The sequence below is a fragment of the Schistocerca nitens genome, chromosome 2 (assembly GCF_023898315.1).
Source record: "Schistocerca nitens isolate TAMUIC-IGC-003100 chromosome 2, iqSchNite1.1, whole genome shotgun sequence".
NCBI classification, from domain to species: Eukaryota; Metazoa; Arthropoda; class Insecta; order Orthoptera; family Acrididae; genus Schistocerca; species Schistocerca nitens.
In genome coordinates, this window is record NC_064615.1 from 781,127,574 (window position 1) to 781,149,122 (window position 21,549).

Here is a 21,549-nt window from a genome sequence, read left to right on the forward strand (position 1 = left end):
ATAGACGACAGGGGGATAGAGAAACAATTAAAATTGCTCAAGAGGAAAGGCCGCTGGACCTGATGGGATACCAGTTCGATTTTACACAGAGTACGCGAAGGAACTTGCCCCTCTTCTTGCAGCGGTGTACCGTAGGTCTCTAGAAGAGCGTAGCGTTCCAAAGGATTGGAAAAGGGCACAGGTCATCCCCGTTTTCAAGAAGGGACGTCAAACAGATGTGCAGAACTATAGACCTATATCTCTAACGTCGATCAGTTGTAGAATTTTGGAACACGTGTTATGTACGAGTATAATGACTTTTCTGGAGACTAGAAATCTACTCTGTAGGAATCAGCATGGGTTTCGAAAAAGACGATCGTGTGAAACCCAGCTCGCGCTTTTCGTGCACGAGACTCAGAGGGCCCTAGACACGGGTTCCCAGGTAGATGCCGTGTTTCTTGACTTCCGCAACGCGTTCGATACAGTTCCCCACAGTTGTTTAATGAACAAAGTAAGAGCATATGGACTATCAGACCAATTGTGTGATTGGATTGAAGAGTTCCTAGATAACAGAACGCAGCATGTCATTCTCAGTGGAGAAAAGTCTTCCGAAGTAAGAGTGATTTCAGGTGTGCCGCAGGGGAGTGTTATGGGACCGTTGCTATTCACAATATACATAAATGACCTTGTGGATAACATCGGAAGTTCACTGAGGCTTTTTGCGGATGATGCTGTGGTACATCGAGAGGTTGTAACAATGGAAAATTGTACTGAAATGCAGGAGGATCTGCAGCGAATTGACCCATGGTGCAGGGATTGGCAATTGAATCTCAATGTAGACAAGTGTAATGTGCTGCGAATACATAGAAAGAAAGATCCCTTATCATTTAGCTACAATATAGCAGGTCAGCAACTGGAAGCAGTTAATTCCATAAATTACCTGGGAGTACGCATTAGGAGTGATTTAAAATGGAATGGTCATATAAAGTTGATCGTCGGTAAAGCAGATGCCAGACTGAGATTCATTGGAAGAATCCTAAGGAAATGCAATTCGAAAACGAAGGAAGTAGGTTACAGTACACTTGTTCGCCCACTGCTTGAATATTGCTCACCAGTGTGGGATCCGTACCAGATAGGGTTGAAAGAAGAGATAGAAAATATCCGACGGAGAGCACTGCGCTTCGTTACAGGATCATTTAGTAATCGCGAAAGCGTTACGGAGATAAATTCCAGTGGAAGACTCTGCAGGAGAGACGCTCAGTAGCTCGGTAAGGGCTTTTGTTGAAGTTTCGAGAACATACCTTCACCGAGGAGTCAAGCAGTATATTGCTCCCTCCTACGTATCCCTCGCGAAGAGACCATGAGGATAAAATCAGAGAGATTACAGCCCACACAGAGGCATACCGACAATCTTTCTTTCCACGAACAATGCGAGACTGGAATAGAAGGGAGAGCCGAGAGGTACTCAAGGTACCTCCGCCACACACCGTCAGGTGGCTTGCGGAGTATGGATGTAGATGTAGATGTCAGTTTGTGTTATCTTTCGCCAAAGCAAAAGTGAGAGATATTAATGCAAAAGAAACGGGAATGATTCAGACATAAAGGCAACTGCTGGTACGTCGGAAATAATAGCGACCCGGCCGGACTTCGTACGTGTACCGTTTTCTGTCTTTGGTCGGATAACTTGTCTCGTGTATGGGTAATAAATTAGATACACAAACCTTGTTTGTCAATACCCTGTCAAAAACCCCATATAGTTCCTGAGACTACCCTTTACATACAGCCAGACAGTTCAAGATTTGACTATACAAATCCCTGATCCTGTCTGCTCTTCCATATGGCTGTGAGACATGGAGTATCCAGAAACAGGACTCCCATAAGCTCCTCGGTTTTGATAGAAAATTGCTTCGGAACATCTTCGGTTCGGTTCTGGATGCAGACACAAGGGAATGGAGGATCAGACACAACCAAGAGCTTGAGCCGAGTGGAGGGTCTGAATCAGAGGCTGAGACGGTTCTGCGACCGTGTGGGCTGCATATTCCTCGACTTGCGCCATAGGGTGGTCGGGTTTCGGGTTCCGCTGGATAGGTCAGGAGTCCACTACACGCAGCAAGCGGCTACACGGGTAGCAGGGGTTGTGTGGCGTGGACTGGGCGGTTTTTTAGGTTAGATGGCCTCGGGCAAGTACAGAAAGGGCAACAGCCTCAAAGGGTGCGGGGCAAAGTCAGGACATGCGGGGACCAAGCAGCAATCGGTATTGTAATTGTAAACTGTTGAAGCTGCATTGGTAAAGTACCGGAACTTCAAGCGCTGATAGATAGCACCGAAGCTGAAATCGTTATAGGTACAGAAAGCTGGCTGAAGCCAGAGATAAATTCAGCCGAAATTTTTACAAAGGCACAGACGGTGTTTAGAAAGGATAGATTGCATGCAACCGGTGGTGGCGTGTTTGTCGCTGTTAGTAGTAGTTTATCCTGTAGTGTAGTAGAAGTGGATAGTTCCTGTGAAATATTATGGGTGGAGGTTACACACAACAACCGAGCTAGGTTAATAATTGGCTCCTTTTACCGACCTCCCGACTCAGCAGCATTAGTTGCAGAACAACTGAGAGAAAATTTGGAATACATTGCACATAAATTTTCTCAGCATATTATAGTCTTAGGTGGAGATTTCAATTTACCAGATATAGACTGGGACACTCAGATGTTTAGGACGGGTGGTAGGGACAGAGCATCGTGACATTATACTGAGTGCACTATCCGAAACTTACCTCGAGCAATTAAACAGAGAACCGACTCGTGGAGATAACATCTTGGACCTACCGATAACGAACAGACCTGAACTTTTCGACTCTGTAAGCGCAGAACAGGGAATCAGTGATCGTAAGGCCGTTGCAGCATCCCTGAATATGGAAGTTAATAGGAATATAAAAAAAGGGAGGAAGGTTTATCTGTTTAGCAAGAGTAATAGAAGGCAGATTTCAGACTACCTAACAGATCAAAACGAAAATTTCTGTTCCGACACTGACAATGTTGAGTGTTTATGGAAAAAGTTTAAGGCAATTGTAAAATGCGTTTCAGACAGGTACGTGCCGAGTAAAACTGTGAGGGACGGGAAAAACCCACCGTGGTTCAACAATAAAGTTAGGAAGCTACTGCGAAAGCAAAGAGAGCTTCGCTCCAAGTTTAAACGCAGCCAAAACCTCTCAGACAAACAGAACCTAAACGATGTCAAAGTTAGCGTAAGGAGGGCTATGTGATTCGTTTCTACACAGAGTACGCGAAAGAACTTGCCCCCCTTCTGACAGCCGTGTACCGCAAGTCTCTAGAGGAACGGAAGGTTCCAAATGATTGGAAAAGAGCACAGGTAGTCCCAGTCTTCAAGAAGGGTCGTCGAGCAGATGCGCAAAACTATAGACCTATATCTCTGACGTCGATCTGTTGTAGAATTTTAGAACATGTTTTTTGCTCGAGTATCATGTCGTTTTTGGAAACCCAGAATCTACTCTGTAGGAATCAACCTGGATTCCGGAAACAGCGATCGTGTGAGACCCAACTCGCTTTATTTGTTCATGAGACCCAGAAAATATTAGATACAGGCTCCCAGGTAGATGCTATTTTCCTTGACTTCCGGAAGGCGTTCGATACAGTTCCGCACTGTCGCCTGATAAACAAAGTAAGAGCCTACGGAATATCAGACCAGCTGTGTGGCTGGATTGAAGAATTTTTAGCAAACAGAACACAGCATGTTGTTATCAATGGAGAGACGTCTACAGACGTTAAAGTAACCTCTGGCGTGCCACAGGGGAGTGTTATGGGACCATTTCTTTTCACAATATATATAAATGACCTAGTAGATAGTGTCGGAAGTTCCATGCGGCTTTTCGCGGATGATGCTGTAGTATACAGAGAAGTTGCAGCATTAGAAAATTGTAGCGAAATGCAGGAAGATCTGCAGCGGATAGGCACTTGGTGCAGGGAGTGGCAACTGACCCTTAACATAGACAAATGTAATGTATTGCGAATACATAGAAAGAAGGATCCTTTATTGTATGATTATATGATAGCGGAACAAACACTGGTAGCAGTTACTTCTGTAAAATATCTGGGAGTATGCGTGCGGAACGATTTGAAGTGGAATGATCATATAAAATTAATTGTTGGTAAGGCGGGTACCAGGTTGAGATTCATTGGGAGAGTCCTTAGAAAATGTAGTCCATCAACAAAGGAGGTGGCTTACAAAACACTCGTTCGACCTATACTTGAGTATTGCTCAACAGTGTGGGATCCTTACCAGCTCGGGTTGACGGAGGAGATAGAGAAGATCCAAAGAAGAGCGGCGCGTTTCGTCACAGGGTTATTTGGTAACCGTGATAGCGTTACGGAGATGTTTAGCAAACTCAAGTGGCAGACTCTGCAAGAGAGGCGCTCTGCATCGCGGTGTAGCTTGCTCGCCAGGTTTCGAGAGGGTGCGTTTCTGGATGAGGTATCGAATATATTATACCTCCCGAGGAGATCACGAATGTAAAATTAGGAAGATTCGAGCGCGCACGGAGGCTTTCAGACAGTCGTTCTTCCCGCGAACCATACGCGACTGGAACAGAAAAGGGAGGAAATGACAGTGGCACGTAAAGTGCCCTCCGCCACACACCGTTGGGTGGCTTGCGGAGTATAAATGTAGATGTAGATGCAGATGTACCAGCGGTCCAACACATCAGGAATTGTCAAAGACAAGCGAATGTAGTGGGCCGGCCATGTGGTCCGGACGGAAGATCACAGATGGCCTCGGAAGGTCCTGGATATCACACCTACAGGAAAGAGACCGCCAGAAGCGTTGGAGGATGGCCACGATGAAGATTTAAACCAAGCATCAATAGATGTGGACGGATGGCGGATAGCAGCAGTGGACAGAAGACAATGGAGGAGGTAACCTGTACCACTGGGCCTGATCACGTAGAGGAAGAAGAGGAAGAAGAAGATCCTTTACATACAGACAGAAAAACGCGGCGGGGATCTTTATTTTAGTAATATGTATAGATGTGTAATCGCGGGGAAAAGCAGGACAGGCGGCATGTTTCGATTTTTAGTCTTTGCCTATGTCAATAATGCACCTACCCTCTCCAGCACAAAACATATTCCAACCGACATAGTGGCACTCCGTAATATGTATAGATGTGTAATCGCGGGGAAAAGCAGAACAGGCGGCATGTTGCGATTTTTAGTCTTTGCCGATGTCAATAATGCACCTACCCTCTCCAGCACAAAGCATATTCCAACCGACATAGTGGCACTCCGTCCCGAATGGGTAATAAAAGTGACTTAGTATGTATTAAGCCGTGGTTTGCCACATCAGAAATTTTATAGAGTGCTACGAAACCTATACTCGCTAAGTATTTCAGAATGTTCAATTTGCATGTGATATAATTCGAATATATTACTAGTTGAAGACTTACAGCCGGTTGCAAGTATAACATTTTATTCCCAGCATTTACTAGATGTGTATGTCGTTTAGAAAAGTATAACTAATGGATAATTCAAGTTACTTCCTCTCTGTCGCCTGCGCTTACAAGTTAGATCCCATGAACACTAATTTGCAAACTACACGAATCTACTAATAAGAAGAGGAATAAATGTTAATATTTTGTGATCCTAATCTGCTGCATCAGCGACGGTCCATTGGCATTCAGATAAGGATCAAACATGTTAACTCAGCAACATATATGGACGTAAGATACATCCTTATCGTTCCGTTGTAACCTCGCTCTGTCATATCAACGTTACTAGCAGAAGACTGGTTGGTTCACAGTATCTCCAAACGAAAATGTCTGTTCCAGTAGTGGGATTCATCAGCTGTACATATTTTGTTGGCACAAATGTATTAAGGACTGATTGATTTTGTAGGCTATTCAAACTGTAGACCTTCCTGAGAAAAGAAGAAACGTTACAATTTGATGTCCTGCCTATTAAGAGACCTTCAGAGTGAGAGCACATGCTCTGAATCTGCAAGTATGGGCAAGGATATGAGCCGCTTATGTTTCAAAACAGCCATATCCGCATTCGCCTTAAACTGTATAGCAGAACTGCGCATATCTGATTTTGGATGGTCGGACGAGTCCAGTGTCTCGCCATTAGACCATCTCGCTCTTTGAAAAGCCACAAAGGTTGTTTAGGACACACAACCGCCACTTCGTCTGAAATCTTAGATTAGCTCTACGGCTAACCTTCTGGCCTTTAATGTACAAAATACGAGGTTACGGATCGGATTCAGAACTTTCTAAGGGATAGAACTCAACATCAAAACGCTGTTGTTATCGGCAGGAAATTGGTAGACGTGAAGATGGTTTCGGAAATACCCCAAAGCAGTATGATAGGGCCGTTGCTCCTGACAATATAAGTAAACAAAAATTGGTACAGATACTGGCAGTTGATCGTGGACGTAAATAAATGTTGCTTATTGCGCAGAAATAAGCGAAGAGATCCACTTCAGTTCGATTAAGCTATTGGTGATAAACCACCGGAAATAGTACGAATACCTAGGAGTAGCCATCCGAAGCGACCTAAAGTGTAACAGTAATTCTAGTAGAAGCAGATACCAGTCTGAGAGTAATTCGAAGAATTTTAGAAAATGCATGTCATTCGCGAAAGAAATGATTTACAAAACACTTGTAGGGCACATTCTTGAATACTGCTAGTCAATTTGAGATATTTACCAGGTTTGATTAATAGATGAGAAAGATAGAGAGAGAGAGAGAGAGAGAGAGAGAAGATTCAACGAAGGGAGGCGCCTCACATCAAGTGTTCTATTAGTAAGCGCAAGGGAGATGCGGAGATCCTCAACAAACTCCAGTGGCTGACGCTAGCAGAGAGGCGTCGTGAATTACGGAGAGGTTTACTGTTGAAATGCCGAGAGCGTGCGATCCAAGAATAGTCAGGCAACATTTGCCTGTTCTAATAAATGTCTCGCAAAATGACCACGACGAGATAGCCAGAGAAATCGGAGCTCATGCGGAGCTTTATCGCCAGTCGCGCCAGTCGCTGGTAGAACAGAGAAGGGGAGAAATGATAGCGGTGCCAGAATTACTCTCCACCATACACCGTAAGTTGCCTTCGGATCATAGACGTCAATCTAGATATATGGGAAGCGTTTGTGAACTGACAAGAACGCTGCACAATCTCTCCTCGTCACGAAATGCCGATGCAGGGCTGGATAATGGGGATTTGCCTACTCTGCCGCATTACGAACAGCACTCTCAGGAAACGGTGTAGGAAACATCGACGGTAAAATGCGAATGTGCTTATTTCACTGCATCAGATACGTTAGGCGGAGGATGTAGACAGTATTTTGTCAGAGGCGGAAGGGAAGGGGGCAGCATTTGTTAAAGAGGACCTTGAAAAGGTTCATGTTTTCAGTTATTCTGAAAACACATTTATTTATTTTTTAATTGTATGCACATAATTTGATTTCAAGAGGGTTTCATACAAATAATATTTGGTCCATAAAACTGAGCCAGAAAGACTTTTCTTAAGAAATTATAACATATATCTTCAATGGTATATACTGTATATGAGCTATACCCAAATGCACAATTAAATATTTCTTTATTTGGCAGTATGATGACTTCTGTACATTGCCAAATGAATTAAAATTCAAGCATAATGTATTGCCTCTTTACTAACAAAACGCAGTTAATCTTCTAATAGACGGTTACTATTGCATAGCAGAAGAATCTTAGTGTTGGGTTGAATAACTTATAAAGTTAAACGCGTTCGAATGCCTTTTGACAATAGCTGTCTCCTACTACAATCTTGTTTTAAAATTTACGACTTATCCCAAACCAAGTCGGAATTCATTCGGTTCATCAAAACATCTCAACTTCCTCAATTCAGTCTCAAATTTTACTTAAGTATCTTTCATTTTGGTAAAATTTATTATTCAAAAGTCAACTTGAAACTATAGCAATCAAATTTGTGTATAAAACAAAACGGAATGCACAAATACTATGAGCTACAGTTTTGGTATCTTGACAGTGATTTATACATTGATTTCAGCTAGACTTCTAATGTATGAGTTAATTTTTTTGTGACAGCAATATTGCAACATACTTTCTACCGAAGACACTTCATTAAATGAAAACACATGTTTTTACCAGTTACCTTTATTGTATTATGCTTTTCACTGCTCACTCCCTAGGATTATACTTCTATCATTAGGTGGATTTATGTCAGTAAGGTGTGGATATATTGTATGAACGATTTTTGAGGAACCTATGGCACAGTCAGTGACCACAGGCTGCTGTGCATTTACATTGCATACTGTATAGCGCATCGGAACGTAAAATTCCGAGCTGCGAACAATTCTAAGCTTGGTTTGAACATAGCACTTTCTTGGCACTCATGTATTGGAGGTGGTGTGCCATTGAACTTAGGCGCGCATTACACAGATTTCTTTGACAACAGTCTTAGATCAAAGCCCTTTGGTCAAATATTTGACAGTGTGCTAAGGGAGCCTTTATAGAAAATATCTTTGATCAAAAATCTTTGTTAAAATTAGAGCGTGGACCTAGCTTTTACTCGCTTCGGTTGATCTTACCTGTAGTATGACGTTAGAGTTTGCTTGGTGTTTGGCTAGCACCACACTGATAATTTCCAAGCACGAAGAATACGACGTTGTCCATAACACCAAACACATTGAGTATAAACACGACAGTAAAAGGCTTGACTGTCATAAATAAATGGTTGGAGCTATCAGCTGTATTCGAAGTGCCCACTCTGATGTAAAGAAGAAATTAAATGGATTTAGAAGTCGATGGTCATGTAGAAATACAAATGTTCTCATTAAAGTGTGTATAAGCGAAATAAATGTATTTATTTGTTACTGAAAATAACGTAACGTAACTCTCATAAATTGCTCGTCGAGTGATTTATGTATTCGTTCAGACGTTTCTGGAAGAATTATGTGAGATGGTACACTGTGGGAATTACTACACTACTGGCCATTAAAATTGCTACACCACGAAGATGACGTGCTACACACGCGAAATTTAATCGACGGGAAGAAGATGCTGTGATATACAAATCATTAACTTTTCAGAGCGACATCTACAACGTGCTGACATGAGGAAAGTTTCCAACCGATTTTTCATACACAAACAGCAGTTGACCGGCGTTGCCTGGTGAAACGTTGTTGTGATGCCTCGTGTAAGGAGGAGAAATGAGTATCATCACGTTTACGACTTTGATAGAGGTCGGATTGTAGCCTATCGCGACTGAGGTTTATCGTATCGCGACATTTCTGCTCGCGTTGGTCGAGATCAATGACTGTTACCAGAATATGGAATCGGTGGGTTCAGGGGGGTAATACGGAACGCCGTGCTGTATCCCAACGGCCTCGTATCACTAGCAGTCGAGATGACAGGTATCTTATCCGCATGGCTGTAACGGATCGTGCAGTCACGTCTCGATCCCTGAGTCAACAGATGGGGACGTTTGCAAGACAACAACCATCTGCACGAACAGTTCGACGGCGTTTGCAGCAGCATGGACTATCAGCTCGGAGACCATGGCTGCGGTTACCCTTGACGCTGCATCACAGACAAGAGCGCCTGCGATGGTGTACTCAACGACGAACCTGAGTGCACGAATGGCAAAACGTCATTTTCTCGGATGAATCCAGGTTCTGTTTACAGCATCATGATGGTTGCATCCATGTTTGGCGACATCGTGGTGAACGCACATTGGAAGCGTGTATTCGTCATCGCCATACTGGTGTATCACCCGGCATGATGGTATGGGGTGCCACTGGTTACACGTCTCGGACATAGACGGCACTTTGAACAGTGGACGTTACATTTCAGATGTGTTACGACCCGTGGCTCTATCCTTCATTCGATCCCTGCGAAACCCTACATTTCAGCAGGATAATGCACGACCGCATGTTGCAGGTCCTGTACGGGCCTTTCTGGATACAGAAAATGTTCGACTGCTGCCCTGGCCAGCACATTCTCCATATCTCTTGAAGTGTCGGCAGAAGTGCCAACACCGTGTTGTTTGAGGAAGCCGAAATGCACGCTATAAGCTCACGCAGGATGGCGTGAGGTCTGAAACAGGATACTTAATGAATGCTATAAAGAAAAGTACGTAGCTGCTGGAATACGTAACTTTATTCCACAATTGGTGAACATTGGTCTTGTTACTGTACATGCTTCATTAGATACATAGCAAAGGATAATTGGCGCCTTGCTAGGTCGTAGCAATTGACTAAGCTGAAGGCTATGCTAACTATCGTCTCGGTTAATGAGAGCGTAATTCTCAGTGAACCTTTCCTAGCAACGTCGGCTGTACAACTGGGGCGAGTGCTAGTAAGTCTCTCTAGACCTGCCGTGTGGCGGCGCTCGGTCTGCAATTACTGACAGTGGCGACACGCGGGTCCGACGTATACTAATGGACCGCGGCCGATTTAAAAGCTACCACCTAGCAAGTGTGGTGTCTGGCGGTGACACCACATCTCTCACCAATTGCAAACGTCTGGTCAATGGTGGCCGAGCAACTGACTCGTCACAATACGCCAGTCACTACTCTTGATGAACCGTGGTATCGTGTTGAAGCTGCATGGGCAGCTGTACCTGTACACGCCATCCATCTGTTTGACTCAATACCCAGGCGTATCAAGGCTGTTATTATGGCCAGAGGTGGTTGTTTTGGGTACTGATTTCTCAGGATCTATGCACCCAAATTGCGTGAAAATGTAATCACATGTCAGTTCTAGTATAAAATATTTGTCCAATGAATACCCGTTTATCATCTGCATTTCTTCTTGGTGTAGCAATTTTAATGGGCAGTAGTGTATATTGCAAGCTCGAAATTTTAATGGGCAGTAGTGTATATTGCAAGCTCGAATAGCTTCCGGCTGATGATAAGAACCTAAACATAGCCGTGACACTATCTTTAGCAGAAATCGCGCTTGTTAAATAAGTGTCTTGTTTGCAGATTTGAGGGGCTGCTTTCATAAGACCACACTGAAATGTTTGATCGTACATTCTCAAATAATTTTCGCAGCTCCTTGCAATGCGCTGGCCGCCAACTTGACAGAAAATGCTGCTGCACGGACGATTAGCTGTTTAACATCAGTTCTTGACGACGTAAAATTTGACGGTAGAGTAACATCTCCAGGAAAGTACTCTGGTCTAAGAAGTTGGACAATATCCACGAGGAAGATCTTCGATCAAAGAACTTTGACAGTGACCTTACCGAGCCAGTTACATGGGGATATACAGTTTAACGTGGTCTCCAAATAACATCTCGGCATATTTCACATCAACAAAGATCGCGAGAGCTGAAAGAAGTAATAAGTGACAGATAAAAGTCCTAGGTATGATCAGGGATAGAACCTGAGACCTTTGAATGTGTAGTTTGTCAATTTACCTCTGAGGCATCAGAGCCTATAGTATATGATGTTATTTTTCCTTAATTGATGTACTCCGAACTCCGCGCTCCGTCCTGGAGGACCATTCAGTGCCGACAGGCCGCCTTGTCATCCTCTCCCACTGGCGTCATTCGGATACAGTTTGGATGCCACTGCAAGACAGAGCCACAAATTACCCAAAGACCGTACATACAATACGTCTGTTCCTTATTAACTGACATAATTCCTCTTCATGATGGAGATATAACAACTTCGAAACGCGTAGTGGAGAGTACACTGAGGTGACAAAAGTCATGGGATAGCGATAAAGATGGCGGTGGTATCGCATACACAAGGTATAACAGGGCAGTGCTCTGACGGAGCTGTATTTGTACTCAGGTGATTCACGTGAAAAGGTTTCCGACGTGATTATGACCGCATGACGGGAATTAACAGGCTTTGGACGCGGAACGGTTTTCGGAACTAGACTCATTGGACTTTCCATTTCGGAAATTCAATACTCCTAAATTAACAGTGTCAAGAGTGTACCGAGAACATCAAATTTCAGGCGAAACCTCTCTCAACGGACACTGCAGTGGCCAACGGCCTTCACCTAACGACCGAGAGCAGCAGCATTTGCGTAGCGTTGTCAGTGCTAACAGACAAGCAACAGTGCACGAAAAACCCGTAGCAATCAGTGTGGGACGTACGACGAACGTATCCGTTAGGGCAGTGCGGCGAAATGTGGCGTTAACGGCTGGCCGCTGTGGCCGAGTGGTTCTAGGCGCTTCAATCCGGAACCGCGCGACCGCTACGGTCGCAGGTTCGAATCCTGCCTCGGGCATGGATGTGTGTGATGTCCTTAGGTTAGTTAGGATTAAGTAGTTCTAAGTTCTAGGGGACCGATGACCTCAGATGTTAAGTCCCATAGTGCTCAGAGCCATTTGAACCATTTGTGGCGTTAATGGGCTATGGCAGCAGGAGACTGACGCGAGTGCCTTTGGTAACTGCACGACATCGCCTGCACTGCCTCTCCTGGGCTCCTGACGTTACCGGCTGGACATCAAACGAGTGGAAAATCGTGGCCTGGTCAGATGAGTCCCCATTTGCGCTGATAAGGGTTGATGGTAGGGTCGAACGGTCGAGTGTGGCGCGTACCCCACAACACTATGTACCCAAGTTGTCAACAAGGCGTTGTGCCAGCTGGTGGTGGTTCCGTAATGGTGACGGCTGTGTTTAAGTGAAATGTACCGGGTGCGAGCTGGTGGTGGTTCCGTAATGGCGTGAGCAGTGTTTACGTGGAATGTACTGGGTCCTCTGATCCAACGGAACCGATCATGGACTGGAAATGTCCGACCCCGGTAGCTGAGTGAAAGCCGACACGGTAGCTCAGCGTGTTCGGTCAGAGAGCTGGTTGGCCTCTGTAATAAAAAAAAAAAATTGAGTGGGAGGATCAATAAACTAACTTGAACGGATGTCATGTGACGTCCGCAACGACCAAAGACAACAATCAACAACGAACAAAATGAAAAAAAAAGTAGTCAGCGCGACAGAATGTCAGTCCTAAGGGCCCGGGTTCGATTCCCGGCTGGGTCGGAGATTTTCTCCGCTCCGGAACTGGGTGCTGTGTTGTATTAATTATCATCATTTCATCCCCATCGACGCGCAAGTCGCCGAAGTGGCGTCTAATCGAAAAACTTGCACCCGGCGAACTGTCTACCCGACGGGAGGCCCTGGTCACACGACATTCATTCATGAACTGGAAATGGTTATGTTCGGCTACTTGGAGACCATTAGCAGCCATTCATAGACTTCATGTTTACAAACAAAGATGAAAATTTTATGGATTACAATACGCCACGCCAGAACATTCTGGACATTTCGAGAGAATTATTTGGCACCAAGGTCGCCAGGTGTCGCTCCCATCCGTTATTTATGGGACATAATCGAGAGGTCCATTTCGTGCACAATATCCTTCACCGGCAACACTTTTCGCAATTATATACGTCTATAGAGAGAGGATGACAATATTACTACAGTGACTTGTTGAGTCAATGCCATGTCGAGCTGGCGAGGCTACGCTGGGCGATAGGAAGCCCGACACGATGTTAGGAGATATCCGATGACTTCTGCCACCTCACTGTGTTGTTGTTGTTGTGGTCTTCAGTCCTGAGACTGGTTTGATGCAGCTCTCCATGCTCCTCTATCCTGTGCAAGCTTCTTCATCTCCCAGTACTTACTGCAACCTACATCCTTCTGAATCTGCTTAGTGTATTCATCTTTTGGTCTCCCTCTACGATTTTTACCCTCCACGCTGCCCTCCAGTACTAAATTGATGATCCCTTGATGCCTCACAACATGTCCTACCACCCGATCCCTTCTTCTACTCAAGTTGTGCCACAAACTCCTGTTCTCCCCAATTCTATTCATTACCTCCTCATTAGTTATGTGATCTACCCATCTAATCTTCAGCATTCTTCTGTAGCACCACATTTCGAAAGCTTCTATTCTCTTCTTGTCTAAACTATTTATCGTTCACGTTTCACTTCCATACATGGCTACATTCCATACAAATACTTTCAGAAACGACTTCCTGACACTTAAATCAATACTCGATGTCAACAAATTTCTCTTCTTCAGAAACGCTTTCTTTGCCATTGTCAGTCTACATTTTATATCCTCTGTACTTCGACCATCATCAGTTATTTTGCTCCCCAAATAGCAAACCTCCTTTACTACTTTAAGTGTCTCATTTCCTAATCTTAATTCCCTCAACATCACCCGAGTTAATTCGACTACATTCCATTATCCTCGTTTTGCTTTTGTTGATGTTCATCTTATATCCTCCTCTCAAGACACTGTCCATTCCGTTCAACTGCTCTTACAAGTCCTTTGCTGTCTCTGACAGAATTACAATGTCATCAGCGAAGCTCAAAGATTTTATTTCTTCTCCATGGATTTTAATACCTACTCCGAATTTTTCTTTTGTTTCCTTCACTGCTTGCTCAATATACAGATTGAATAGCATCGGGGAGAGGCTACAACACTGTCTCACTCCCTTCACAACCACTGCTTCCCTTTCATGCCCCTCGACTCTTAAAACTGCCATCTGGTTTCTGTACAAATTGTAAATAGCCTTTCGCTCCCTGTATTTTACCCCTGCCACCTTTAGAATTTGAAAGAGAGTATTCCAGTCAACATTATCAAAAGCTTTCTCTAAGTCTACAAATGCTAGAAACGTAGGTTTGCCTTTCGTTAATCTTTCTTCTAAGATAAGTCGTAAGGTCAGTATTGCCTCACGTGTTCCACCATTTCTACGGCATACAATAAATGTAGAACCATGGCCATAATAACGGTTAGCCCTCGGATGAATGTGTATCCGTGGGTTTTGGCCGGTACTTTTGAGGTCGAGGTTTTACGAGGTACGCCCGTGTTCCAGAGTAACGGGGTCACTCGAGTGCCCCGTGTAAACGGATCCGGACAGGAGTAATTCCGCGCTCCGCATGCCAAGCGGAGCGGCAGCAGCCGTGGGAAGTAGTTGTCAGGAGGGCCGCTAGAGGTCTCCGGAGTGCTAGCCACTCAGGACAGGGGCAGCGCCCGCGGTCGCTGAGTGCTGCGCCCGAGGACGCCCTTAGTGGCGCGCGCCGGCCCCCGGCCGCGATATTGAATAACGCAGCACCAACTACCCGCGCCCCCTGTAACACGACACCGCGCCGCTTCCTGTGGCCCAGCAAAAGTGAGACTGCAGGTTCGCAAAAAAAATCGTAAAAGGTTTCGTTCTTCAGCAGGTAAACCTAGAGATGTTCTTCAGTAAAATACAAATAAAAAGAAACCTTTGCTTATTCACGATACTGCAGTGTCTGTGTTGTTAAGAACATACATCGTTCTCCTTAACAGCGCAGACACTGCAATATCACGTTCATCCGTTGATACTGGGCAGTGACTTTCAACTAAAATGTCCTCTCCTACACGGGAATTAGATATGCGTGCACGAGTACCCGTTGTGACGCAGCAACTATGGCCTGTGGAAGTTTAGGTCCGGCCGCGAATCGTGCACCGGCACGGTAGCTCAGCGTGTTCGATCAGAGGGCTGCGTGCTCTCTGTAATAAAAAAACTGAGTCAAGGAATCAACGATCAACTTGAACGGATGTCTTGTGACGTCCGCCCAGACCAAATGCAACGAACTGTACCGGACAAAAAAAAAAAAAAAAAAAGAGCTGGTTGGTCTCTGCAATAAAAAAAACTGAGTGGAAGGATCAACAAACGAACTTTAACGGATGTGGTGTGACGTCCGCAACGACAAAATGAAAAAAAATAATTATGCGGTTAAGGCGACCGCTTGCGTGAAGCGGGAAACCTGGGTTCAACCCCCAGTCCAGTATAAATTTTCATTGCCGTCATTCCATTATACAATTGATGGTTGTTCGTATTCGCAGCTGCAAATATATTTCATGTAGTATACTTTTATTTTATTTTTTTAAATTTGTAATCCGTCCCTACTTGTTTCCTACACAAGCACTTACATATCTGCAATTATTTGTTATATACATGCATATTTCTCTCTTCTCCTACAGTTTTTGCGCTCGAATACTCTAAAACTTATTCCCTGGGAGCTTAACACATGTCCTGCCATCTTACAGTTTCTTTCTAGTGGTTCAATTTTTTTCCAATTGAAAAGAAATTCACTGCATATTTCATGCTTTGTGTGGATTTCTGTTTTTTGTTTTCCACGAACGTCTATTTGTAGTTCAAAATGGTTCCAATGGCTCTGAACACTACGGGACTTAACTTCTGATTTCATCAGTCCCCTAGAACTTAGAACTACTTAAACCTAACTAACCTAAGAACATCACACACATCCTGCCCGAGGCAGGATTCGAACATGTGACCGTAGCGGTCGCGCCGTTCCAGACTGTAGCACCTAGAACCGCTCGACCACCCCGGCCCTCTCTGTTTGGAGTCCTGGTGGCTTTAGCTGGTGATCAAAAGTATCCGGACACCTGGCTGAAAATGACTTAAAAGTTCGTGGCGCCCTCCATCGGTAATGCTGGAAATCAGTACGGTGTCGGCCCACCCTTAGCCTTGATGACAGCTTCCACTCTCGCAGACATACGTTCAATCAGGTGCTGGAAGGTTTCTTGGGGGATGGCAGCCCATTCTTCACGGAGTGCTGCACTTAGGAGAGGTATCGATGTCGGTCGGTGAAACCTGGCACGAAGTCGGCGTTCCAAAACATCCCAAAGGTGTTGTGTAGGATTCAGGTCAGGACTCTGTACAGGCCGTGCTTTATGAACAGGTGCTGGATCGTGTTGAAAGCTGCACTCGCCGTCCCCGAATTGCTCTTCAACAGTGGGAAGGAATAACGTGCTTAAAACATCAATGTAGGCCTGTGCTGTGATAGTGCCACGCAAAACAACAAGGGGTGCAAGCCCCCTCCATGAAAAATGCGACCACACCATAACACCACCGCCTCCGAATTTTATTGTTGGTACTACACACGCTGGCAGATGATGTTCACCGGGCATTCTCCATACCCACCCCCTGCCATCGGATGCCACATTTTGTACCGTGATTCGTCACTCCACACAACGTTTTTCCACTGTTCAATCGTCCAATGTTTACGCTCCTTACAGCAAGCGAGGCTTCGTTTAGCATTTATTGGCGTGATGTGTTGCTTACGAGCAGCCGCCCGACCATGAAATCAAAGTTCTCTCACCTCCCTCCTAACTGTCATAGTACTTGCAGTGGATCCTGATGCAGTCTGGAATTCCTGTGTGACGGTCTGGATAGATGGCTGCCTATTACACATTACGACCCTGTCGGCGGCCTCTGTCAGTCAACAGACGAAGTCAGCCTGTACGTTTTTGTGCTGTACGTGTCGCTTAACGTTTCCACTTCACTATTACATCGGAAACAGTGGACCTAGGGATGTTTAGGAGTGTGGAAAACTCGCGATCAGACGTATGACACAAGTGACACCTAAACACAAGTGACACCCAATCACCCGACCACGTTCGAAGTCCGTGAGTTCCGCGGAGCGCCCCATTCTGTTCTCTCACGATGTCTAATGACCACTGTGGTCGCTGATATGGAGTACCACGCATTAGGTGGCAGTACAATGCACCTAATATGAAAAACGTATGTTTTGGGGGGGTATCCGTATACTTTTGATCACATAGTGTATTTGCTCCTTTATGGCGTATGTCAAATTATACCTGAAGAAATTCTGCAACAGTGTTTATTGCTATAATAGTTAATTAGATTTTAGCATGTCAGATACAGCATTTCGGATGTAGCCATGAACTGGAAGCCGGGGTTAGCCATTATCCTCTTACACTCATGTAACAAAATTTCTTGCCTCCTGAATTCAGGTGAAAAGATATGGCTTAATGTTGGGAGACGAGCTGAGATCATGTACAATATTATACTGAATCGGGTGTCGAGCTTGCTGATATGGTTGCCGTTTAGCCACACAGGAGCACAATATTCTGCTAAGCTGTACACTAGCCCCAATGAAGAGCTGTGGAGCTTTGTAGCTGTTTATCCCCGAGTGATACCGCGCAGCTTGTGGTGGATAATGTTCCTGGGGCGGACTTCGGCTGTAGCATTAGTCAAGTGTGTCCCATAGGGCAAGGATCTATCAAACGTGACAGCCGATTTCTTCTTAAGGAGATCTGTGGTTTACGGTTGGCCTCTCTGCTGTTGAGGTGGGAGCACGAGCATTTTGTTTTACTAAGATTTCGATTCTCTTCAATTTCGGTCTTTGTTTTTCTCACAGTGCATGGTTATATGTCTGCATGGATACGGATGTCTGCAGATATACGCACTATCACGAATTTCATCTAGTTGCATTACATACGATCGATTGTGATAATAATAAAAATAATAATAATAATAAATTATTTCGAGCCACTACCCGTTCAGGCCGGAGCGCCACTGTGTTGGTTGGAGCGCGCAGTGTCCTAGAGACGGTAAGAACGTGGTTGAACTTGCATGGGCTTAAGATGTCGACATGCATTTCTTCCTGCTTTTCCGCGCAATCACGCGTACCTCCTGTTCCCGTCGCACCAGCGGCTGCCTTACTTCTGAGTCACTCTTGTGTTAACTGCTGTGACGTACGCATTTACCGAAAGCTGCCACAAAGCGACATGAATGGTTTGGTGAAGTATTCCATCGCTTGAAACCTTCGCTCCAGGGTCTGACTCTTGCTTGCATTTTAGACACGGCATAAATAAATAACATACGGTTTAAAATCGGTGAATCTCTCAACATTTCTCTTAAATATGTTTACAACCGTACATTGCAGTTCTTATTACACTGAAAAGGGTATCACTTTAATACGGTGCACTGTTACTGTCAACTTACGCACATTTGGCAAACGAACTACATTACAAACATTTCATAGTGTGCAATATATGGCAAGGTCTCCAGGTTCCGCAGCTCGTGGTCTCGCGGTCACGTTCTCGCTTCCCGAGCACGGCTTCCGGGCTTCGATTCCCGGCGGGGTCAGGGATTTTTACCTGCCTCGAGATGACTGGGTGTTTGTGTTGTCCTCATCATTTCATCTTCATTCATGTAAGTGGCGGGATTGGACTGAGCAAAGGTTGGGAATTTGAGCGGGCGCTGATAACCGCGCAGTTGAGCGCCCCACAAACCAAACATCATCATCATCATCTCAAGGTTCTTAGCCAGTGGAACGCGAAGTACGAAGACCTACTTTAGCAGACGAAGATTTAGTGCAGGTGCAAACCTGCCGTCAGAGCTACGGCGTGCCGAGCGGATAAACGAAATTCACAAAACTTCGTCCACGGAGGGAGATAGACAACTTATGGATACGGATAAAACTTCTCGTATCGGCAAAGACCTCTGTACAGTGTTTTGTACCAAATGTATTTTCGCAAATATATTTCTCTAATTAGAGCCTACTTTTGATTTAGTAGACTACTTCTGGCCAGGAATGCTCTTTGCTTCGGTTCTAGGCGCTACAGCCTGGAACCGCGCGACCGCTACTGTTGCAGGTTCGAATCCTGCCTCGGGAATGGATGTGTGTGATGTCGTTAGGTTAGTTAGGTTTTGAGTAGTTCTAAGTTCTAGGGGACTGATGACCTCAGAAGTTAAGTCCCATAGTGCTCAGAGCCATTTGCTCTTCGCTTATGTTGGTCTGTCTTCTGTCCTCCTCACTTCGCTCGTCATTCAGAATTTTGCTTTTGAGGTAGCAGAATTCTACTGCATCGTCTAGTACATGATGTTAGGTTTGTCGATAATCTCTTTTCTGGTGCTCGACATTACTTTCGTCTTCCTTTGAATTACGATTAGTCCGTATTCTGTGCTCAGCAAACCATTCCATTAAACAGGTCATGCGCGTCTTCCTCAATTTCAAAGAAGATAGTATTGTCATCAACGAATCTTATCAATGTTATCCTTTCACCCTACATTTTAATCCCGCTTCTGAACCTTGCTTTTGCTGCCTTAATTGCTTCATCGATGAACGGATTGAACAGTGCCGTACACTCTTTGTAATCTGAGAACTGTCTCGGTCGCCCATTATTATTGTTCCCTGCTGGTTCCCGTACGTACTGTATATTACCGGCCCTTCCCTATGGCGTACACTTATTTTCGTAAAGGGTTGAAAATGTTCTATCCGTGCTGATTACATCAACCACCGCTTTTGTGTTTGATGTCTGGCGTCGACTGTCAAGCGTATTCGGACAGCAGTCAACTTCCACCGGTAGCAACGGCGCCAATATTACTCACGTATGTATCTGAAGAAAAGCTTTCCAACTACACTCCTTTTTTAAGAGATAAAACATTCAGATCCTTAACATCTGTATCAGCTGTCATTTCTCGGAAAGTGCTTAAAATTTATGATCAATAAATGTGTTGCTTCAGATTTTCTTACGGTGTACTCTTGACTCATTCTGTAAATAATGCCTAAACAGATTATAAATTAAAGTTCCTCGCCGCGTTTTTCTGTCTGTAAGTGAAGGCTGGCCTTAGGAAGTTCTGAGGGATTTTGGTATTGTTTCATCAATAGACAGTCTGACATCGAAGAAGGTTTGCATATATCTATATATAAGTATATAGAAGTTCTTTATCGCTACGTCTGACATATCGTTCGGACGTAGATACACAGTGCTACCCGTGCGAAGCTGGGGCGAATTGCTAGTGAACAATATTTCAAGAACTTTGAGTGTTGTCCTGTTCATCCATAATTGAGGTTAAAAGCGACAATGGTGGTAGGCACAATGGAGAGGCAGTTGACACCATGGATGAAGATATAAAATACCGTTTAAAAGCTGTTACGTCAGTTCTGCTGCTTGAGTACCATGGTAACCGACCTAGTTACTAAAAGAAAAATAAAACGATATCAAACTTCCAGAAGTGAAAGTAGTTTATCAACAAACAGCTGGGTTAATATACATATAAGGAAGCAATTAATGGAAATCTTTATCTAGAGTGTTATAAGCTGTTTTTCTGAATGGTGAACGCTTGGGAAATAATAAAGGAGAAGAATTAGAAGCAACAGAAAAACGGATGTGTAGGAATTACAAAAACACCTTGGACTGAAAATATAATAAAAGAGCATACTCAAAGAAATAAACTAAAAAAAGATATAATTAACGCCACACAGACGTGGAAAACCAAATCAGTTGAACACCTAACAGAGCATAACGGCTTCATAAATACACGGAAGGAAATGGAAGGTGTTGCGTCATGAAGCCCCAGCATTCCGTTCGAAACTGGAGCCAGTCATCATTATCAGTAAGACTGACCCCCGCGGCCACGAAGTATCCGTTGTGGTGGCCGAGCGGTTCTAGGCGCTACAGTCTAGAACCGCGCGACCGCTACGGTCACAGGTTCGAATCCTGCCTCCAGCATGGATGTGTGTGATGTCCTTAGGTTAGTTAGGTTTAAGTAGTTATAAGTCCTAGGGGACTGATGACCTGAGGTGTTAAGTCCCATAGTGCTCAGAGCCATTTGAACCATTTTTATCCGTTGTGACGTGGAAGCAAACACCTGCGAATGTCATTTTGAGGAATTTCTTGCCATGCCTAAAACATATGCTGTGTCGATTCATGAAAATTTCTGTCTTGAGGGTGCAAAGCTGTAAGGGTACAGGTGATTCGAGCCAAGGAACTGTACATTCATCGAGGTGTCTGTGCTGACCG

The 21,549-nt window shown here is 44.5% G+C and overlaps 1 protein-coding gene across 6 annotated transcripts in view; it reads left to right on the top strand.

Moving 5' to 3' along the window:
* The window catches only part of LOC126237031 (protein PALS2), a 398,888-nt gene that overhangs the window by 211,595 nt on the left and 165,744 nt on the right, over window positions 1-21,549 (top strand). The window lies entirely within an intron of this gene.